This window comes from Triturus cristatus, chromosome 3_1, assembly GCF_964204655.1.
Source record: "Triturus cristatus chromosome 3_1, aTriCri1.1, whole genome shotgun sequence".
NCBI classification, from domain to species: domain Eukaryota; kingdom Metazoa; phylum Chordata; class Amphibia; order Caudata; family Salamandridae; genus Triturus; species Triturus cristatus.
Window position 1 is genome coordinate 788684397 of NC_140583.1, and position 8212 is coordinate 788692608.

Here is an 8212-nt window from a genome sequence, read left to right on the forward strand (position 1 = left end):
CTGTGTCTTCTGGGTGTCTCTGAACAACAACCTATATTGCTCAGTGGTTAAGCCAAACCCATCTATCAGAGCACTCTTCAGGACTTTGTAATTGTTTGCATCCTCATCACTGACTGTGAGGAGCTTGTCTCTACCTTTGTCAGAAAAGGAGAGCCACAAGATAGCTGCCCACTGACTTTGGGGTACCTGCTGTACTTTGCAGGCCCTCTCCAAAGCAGTCATCCATTTGTGGATGTCATCCCCATTCTGATATGGGGGGACTATCTTGCTTAGGTTTCTATGGTCATAAGACCTATCCCTATCTCTAGGAATGTTGCTGCCACCAGTGGGTTCTGACCCACACAATTTTTGCTCTCTGGCCAGAGCAAGCTTCTCTTTGGCAAGGGCAATTTCTTCCCTCTGAATCCTCAGATTAGCTTCCCTCATTCTGGCTTTATGCTCCTTTCTCTCAGGTGAAGTCATTCCCCTGTGAGAGGAAGCATTAGAGATGCTAGAGACATGGGAGTGGATGGATTCCCCTGAAGGGGATCTGTCCCTCCTGTTTCTCTGTGAAAACCTACTTGGGGGTCTGTATGGGGGGACCCCATGCAAACTCCCATGTAAGCTTAGGTTAGCCTGGCTAAGTCTCCTTACTTGGCCCTGGCTGTCTACCTCCCCATCTGACTCATCTGTGGTGGGTAGACCCCCTTCTGTCCCTAGGGTACCTGCCTGAGAGGCCCTAAGAGTATCATGCTCCTCTAGGAGCTGTCTTAACTGAAGGAGGGTAGGGTTTGCACCCTGTTTTATTCCTCTGGAGGTACACAAATGTCTCATCTCCTGGAATGTGAAGGTATCATACCTAGAGGGGGTCTTCTGCAGACTTGCCCCTCCTGAGAGAGCATCAACTTGATCTCCTCCCAGAGGCATGATCTAGTGAGGGTGTGGTGTGTGCACCTACCTACACTAGTTGTTTCTACTAAACCTCTCTAGTAGTTGTAGTCAGGGTGTGTTACTCCCTTCAACCTACAACTACTAAGTCCAGTAGGACTTAAGTATAATAAACTATGTTATATGTACCTAGACAATATCTGTGTGATCTTTCAATTTAGTATCTCAAGATTACAATGGTATTACAACAGCAAGCTCAGATCCCAACCGCTGCTCACCAATGTGAGAAGTTGGCCTGATGTATGATGTCACTAGTTATAGTGTACACCTTATATCAGTCCAAATACCCTTATGGTGATTGGTTGTAAAGTCAACCTTATAGACCAGCTATCCTAGTGGTAGCATGGACAAGAGCAGTCTTAGGCTAAACTCTGAATGGCATGTGAAGCCAGCTGTGATACCATATATAATCCCTTGAATACCAAATGAAAGGACACCACAACAGATATATATATATAAAATAAAGTGTATTTATTCTAAGCAAACCCTCAGCACTCTTTATGAGTTTAGAGGTAAGTACAACACAGTCTTATTAATGCATACAGTAAGTCACACAGGTAAGTAATACAGTTAGGCCCTAGGGGCCACGCAAACCATATACTAAATAAGTGGTATAAGAACCACTGTCACGGAAATAGACTAGGCCTAGGCCTAGGGAATCGCTGGGGCTACACTACACTAGCGTTAGTTAGGGAGTGGGAGGCCCACGGGATTCGTGTGCAGAGTGGAAACACTCACGCGTAATGCGTAAAAGTCAATAGCAATGTTACAGTTTAGAAATAGATAGATTTAGGACACTTCCGGAGTAGCTAGGAAGTTGAGACTTGAAAACTAGACACTAGGATAGTCACTATCCTGATGAGCACCGGAGTACCCAAGTTACCTAGCCCACAGGCTGCGGGTGCATAGGGGTGAAGATGCGTCGTTTTCGTCGTCGACTCCTATGGATGCCTGAAGAAAGATGCTGACAGGCAGTCAGGGGAGAGTGTCCGGTGGATCCCAAGCCTGGGATCAAGAAGAGAAGAAACCTGCAAGCAGAGGGGACAGAGTCAAGGTCACTAGCCAGTGACCACGTGGAACCAGGAAGGAACCAGGCGATGTCGTGAAGAGTTGCAGGGGAAGGTGAAGCTTGTCGCTGGAGCCAGGAGGACCAGGAAGCGTCGAGGACGACCAGGACCAGGAGGCGAGCTGTCCCACGAAGGCTCTTGCTGTCGGCGGCGTCGAAGTTGGACTAGGACTCACCAAGCCTTGGCAAGCGGAACCCACGAAGAACAAGGGACTTGCTTCTGGTGCAGACCAGGAAGGTCTGGGGTGCTTCTTCTTTGCAGAGAAGCGGGAGCCAGTCTGGAGGAGCCAAACCAGCGCAGAAGATTTTAGGGAGCGTCGTCACAAAGGCCACTAGCCAGCGGGCAAGCAACCGGACAGACGCGGCAAGCAGGAAAATGCTGAAGGGCCCCACGCAGGACTCGTGGAGTGTGGGGGGCTGGTCTTCGGTGCAGATGGTGCTTGGGGTTGGGGCTTCTCAATCCCCGGTGCACAACTTCGAGGGTACCTCAGAAGCTGCGCTGTAAGTTACTAGCCACTTTTCCCAGGTAGCCGGTCCCACGTCGCTCGTCGCCTCCACGGATCTCAGCTCTGCTGCAGATGTGGATGAGGGTCGGAGAAGTCTGGAAATCAAGGCTCTGGTCGGGCTCTGCAGTCGGTTCCTCGTCGAACGTTTCACAAAGCAAAGGGTAGTCACTTGATGGTGCCTGTTTGCACAGGGTAGCCACTCCTTGGCTACAAGGGAGATTCTTCAGTCTTCTTCTTTCGTCGAATGTCGAAGGTCCAGAGTTTCTGTTCAGTTTTGCAGGTTCAGGATAATCTAATCTCTTGAGGCCCAACTCCCACTCTTATACTAATCTGGGGGGCTGGGATACCTGCTAGGTCACGCCTTATGGGTGGGACCTGGGAGGGGGTGGTTACACCCACTTCCCTTTGTCCAGTTTCGCGCCAGAGCTGGGGCTGGAGTGCCCCAGCGCCGGTTTGAACTGGACTATGCAAGGAACACCTTGTGTGCCCCAGGCATGTCTCATTCCTTTCAGCCCACCCTGCCCCAATACACTAAAGGCTGTCTGGGGAGGTGCTGGCACCTCCCCAAGCAGGAAACCTATTGTCCAGGCCTCCCTGGCTGGGATCACTCCCAGCAGCAGGAGGTCAGACTTGTGTCTGTGGCAGCAGCATCCATTTTGTGATGCTGAGGCTTTGGTCAGAGGCTAACAGTGAAGTATGATTTTAACATGTCTTTCCCTCTAGAAGGGAGGAATAATATCCTCATCACCAGAAATGGTATGGGGGTATTATTCCAAAGTGTTAGACACCTTACACGACATGTTTTGATACAGCCCAACCATAGTTACCATAACCGTTTAAGATTGTAAGGCACTTTAAGAGTATATGGTAGGCTATATCATAGAACAGCTATAAGGACTTGGTTCCGAAAGCTGCAGACAGGCTCAGCTCATGCTAGAGCACCATCTCACATGTTACCAAGCACTCTGCCTCCAGGATTGTTAAGGCCTGCCATAGGAGTGACTGATAGGTACACATGTGTCTATATATAAGGGTAGATATAGGCATACTATATCTAAGCAAGGGGTGATTACACGACCTTGCCCCAGCTGAGTGATCAGCCAGTTGTGTCTGATTGGAAGGCCAGACCAGGGGTGGCATAATACATGCTGCAGCCCCTGGGAGGCCTAGGGTACACCTATGCCCTGGGTACCTAGGGTACACTGTACAGGGTCCAATAAGGTGACCCTTACCAATTGGTTATGTACCTAGGGTACATGGAGTCCATTTTACAGAGAGAGCAGACAGCCTGAGACCCTGAATGGCAGGATCTCAGGCCAACTAAGTCGAAAAACCAGCTAGACACTAGGCAAAAAGTTGGGGGTAACCATAGTCAGATATCCACCTTCCTACAGTGTTTAGTTGTAGGCAGCTGTTTTTCATCCATTTGGCGACTGCTTCCATAGCTTCTCAAAAGTTTTGTCAGGCAGTGTTGGGTTTGTTGGATAGGAAGAGGATGAGTTGGGTGTCATCTGCGTATGACACAATGTTGAGTCCGTAGGTTCTGACGATGGGGGCGAGCGGAGTCATGTAGATGTTGAAGAGCATAGGGCTGAGGGAGGACCCCTGGGGGACTCCACAGGTGGGAAGTGTAGGGTCCGAGAGGAAAGGGAGGAGTCTGACCACTGCGTTATGCTGGGGAGGAAGGAGAGGATCCAGTCAAGGGCCTCGTCTTGGATCCCTGCGTCGTGGTGTATGCGTATTTGGGTGCAGTGAGAGACTGTGTCCAACGCCGTTGAGAGGTCGAGGAGGATGAGGGCTGCTGTTTCTCCTTTGTCCAGTAAGGTGCGGATGTCATCTGTTGCGGCGAGGAGGGCGGTTTCCGTACTGTGGTTTTTTCTGAAGCTGGATTAGGACGAGTCTAGGATGTTGTGCTCTTCGATGAATGTGGCGAGTTGGCTGTTGATGGCTTTTTCGATGACTTTAGCTGGGAACGGGAGCAGGGAGATGGGTCTGTAGTTGTTGAGGTCGGTGGGGTCCTCCAAGGGTTTCTTCAGGAGGGGGTTGATCTTAGCTTGTTTCCAGTCGTCGGGAAACGAGGCGGTTGCCAGGGAGCGGTTACATGTGGCAGAGCATGGGTGCGATGGTGTCGGAGGCTCTGTTGAAAATGTGGTGGGGGCAGAAGTCCGTGGGGGCCCCGGAGTGGATTGACTTCATCCTTCAGTGTGTCTTCGGTGGTGAGGGCTGTCCGGTTGTCGATCGCTGGCTTCAGGGTGTCGGGGGTGGTAGGTGAGGGTTCAGTGTGTTGGTTGTCTTCGTCAAAGTTGTCGTGGATGCTCTTGATTTTGTGGTGGAAAAAGGTGCTGGGTTTGTCGCAGAGGTCTTGTGAGGGAGGGATGTCGGTGGACTCGCTGGTGGGTTGGGTGAACTCATTGATGATGTTGAAGAGTTCTTTGCTGTTGTGTGCATGAGTGGAGATTCTGTCTTCAATCGATTTTTTCCTTGTTTTCTGATGAGTTGGTGGTGGGCGTTGGTGGCAGCTCTGAAGTAGTTGTAGGCTTCTGTGGATTTGGTGTTCCTCCAGGCCTTTTGGAGGCGGCGGCAAGTGCGTCTGGACTCTCGAAGTTCGGTGGCGAACCATCTAGCTTTCTTTGCGTGGGTGTTGTGAGAAGTTGGCCTGATATGTAGTGCTCACTATTCTAGTGATCACTGTGTATCATTCCAAACGACCCTTATTGATGATTGGTTGTAAGTCAACCTTTTAGACCAGCTATCCTAGTAGCGTGGATACGAGCAGTCTTTAGGCTAAACTCTAGAGGGCGTGTTAAGCCAGCTGTTTACCATCACATATACCCCTTGAACACCAAGCGAAAGGACACCACACAAGTTGTTATGAAAATAAAAGGATATTTATTTATAACAAGACTACCCTGGCTCTTTATGAGTCAGGGAGCTAAGCACACTACAAAACTCTTAGGAAAATACTTCAGTTGCACAATTTACACAAATGCCCGAGGGGCACGAGAAACCATCTACACTAACAGTGAAATGCGAATGGTTAGAGTCTGGAGGTACTGATTCCGGAGTGATCCGATCAGTGGGACTAAACGAAAAAGGAACTGGACACTTGTAGAGCGAACCTGCGATGGAGCACCGAGATGCTCGAGTTACCTAGCCCGGAGGCTGCGGCTGCGTGAAGTTCGGCAAGATGTCGGGAGTCCTCGTGTAGTCTCAGGAGCCTGAAAGAAGAAGTTGCTGGCAGGCGACCAGTGACGATGTTCGGAGCGATCCAAGCCTGGATCGGTGATGAAGGAAACCTGAAAGCAGAGGGGACTCAGTTCTCAACCGCTAGCCAGCGATCGTGTGGGTACCAGGGGGGTACCTGCTGAAGTCACCTCGACCAGGTGAGTGGGTGACGCCGGACTCGGCTGTTCCTCGGACCAGGAGGCGCGGCGGCGACCAGGATGGAGGGCGAGCGGTCCCAAGAAGGTGTCTGCTGTCGATGATGCTGGGCCCCGGCAGGGGCAGCGGATCTTGGCAGGGGCAACCCAAGCGGGGGAGTCAAGATGGCGTCGGGAGTGGACCAGGAGGGTCCGTGGTACTCCTCTGTTGAAGGGGAGCAAGAGCCAGTCTGGAGCAACCAGACTAGTGATGAAACAATCGTGGTGCGTCGTGAAGAGGGCCACAAGCCGGTCGGCAAGTGGTCGAACAACGCGGTGAACAACAAGGAGCGGAAGGGCCCCCACGCAGATCTCGTGGATGCTGGGGAGACAGACTTCGATGCTGGAGCTGCTCAGGGTTTAGGGCTTCTCAAACCCTAGGTGCACTCACTCGAGGGTCCCTCGGTGGGCGTGCTAGATAAGCGTCGTGCAGGTTCTGAAGATAGCCGGTCCCGCAGGTCTCGTCACACCTACGACTCTCAGCTGGGCTGATGAGGTAGGTAAAAGGTCAGAGATGGCAGGGTACTCGGGTCTCGTCGAGCTGGGCAGTCTTGATCCGTAGGAGAGACTTACAGCAAACCGCAAGCGCTTAGATGGTGCCTGCTGGTGCAGGGTGGCTACTCCTTAGCCACAAGGGAGAGTCTTCAGAAATAGTCAAGAGTTCCTTTCGTGGAAAGTAGTTCGTGATTCGGAGTTACCCGATTATCTGATTATCCAATTTGGGAAGGGGACTCGCTCCTACCTTTATTCTAAGAAAAGGGGCTGGCCCGTGACTAGGTTCTACCTATGGGTGGAGCCAGGAGGGGGGTGGTTACACCCCTATCCTTTGTCCGGCTTCGCGCCAGCTCAGGGGCTGGTGTGCCCCCGAAACTGGTTTGAGCCGGGCTATGCACAGTGAGCACCGGGGTGCCACTGGCAATCACCTTCCTTTCAGCCCTGCCTACCTGGGATACACAAACCCTGTCTGGGACGGTGCTAACACCGCCCTCGACAGGAAACCCTTTGTCCAAGCTCCCCTTGCTGGAAGGTCCCCCAGCAGCAGGAGGTCAGACTTGTGTCTGGTGGCAGCATCCATTTTGTGATGCTGAGGCTTGAGTCAACTTTAACCGGGGTTCAAGGTTACTTCCATGTCGTGTCCCTCTAAAAGGGGGGAATGCTAACCCCGTCACCAGGACTGGCGAGGGGTTCGTATTCCCATTCGTATGACACCTTACTCGACATGTATAGGTGATGCGATGCCAAAGTTAGCAAATAACCGCAAGGATTATAATGCATTAAAAGTAGTTGGCCCGCGTCACCATGGAACGGCTATTAGGACTTGGTTCCGTAAGCCGTCGACGGGCTCAGCTCGCGCCAGAGCACCGTCCCACATGATTCCCTGCATTCTGCCTTCAGGATTGATAAGGCCTGCTATAGGAGTGACTGATAGGAATCCATGTGTCCATTTTAGGGTTTAGGTGTAGGAATACTACACCTACAGCAACGGGTGATTACACCACGTGGCCCCAGCTGTCGTGCAGCCAGTTGTGTCAGATTTGGGCGGCCATTCCAGGGGTGGCATAATACATGCTTCAGCCCCTGGTAGGCCCTGGGTACACCGATGCCCTGGATACCTGTGGTATGCTGAGACAGGGACTGACAAGGTGGCCCAGTTCCAATTAGTGGATGCACCTAACGTACATGTGTGTTAATTTCGAGAGAGAACAGCTAGGCTGTGGGTCTGATTGGCAGGCCCACAGCCGGAGAAAGTCGTAAACCAATGAAGCAAAAGCAAAAAATCTGGGTGATCATAGGATTGCAGACCCTACTCTCCTACAGGTGTTGTTGTTTTTCTTGAGGGGGGCTATGGTGTTGGCGCTGTCCGAGATCCATCTGTGTAGGGTTTGTGCTGCGGTGTTGAGGTCGTCGTTTTCCACGATGGTTGGAGTAGAGTTGCTGCGTGATGAGGTTAGCTGGTCGTCGGTGATTCTGGTCCAGTTTCTTTGTGGGAGCAGGTGCTGGTGTCTGTGGATGGTGGGTGTTCTGAAGGTGAAGTGGACGCCTCGATGCTCAGTCCATGGGAGTTCGGTGGTGTGGCTGAAAGTGATGGAGTTTCCTGTTGTGAAGAGGGGGGGTCAAGGGTGTGTCTTGCTGAGTGCGTGGGTTCGGTCATGATCTGGCGGAGTCCAATGTTGTGGAGGTTGTCCAGGAGGGATGTGGTGCTGGGGTCCAGTTGGTTGTCGAGGTGGAAGTTGAGGTCTCCCAGTAGGGTGTAGTTGGTGGACGCGATGGCATGCGGGGAGATGATGTTCAAT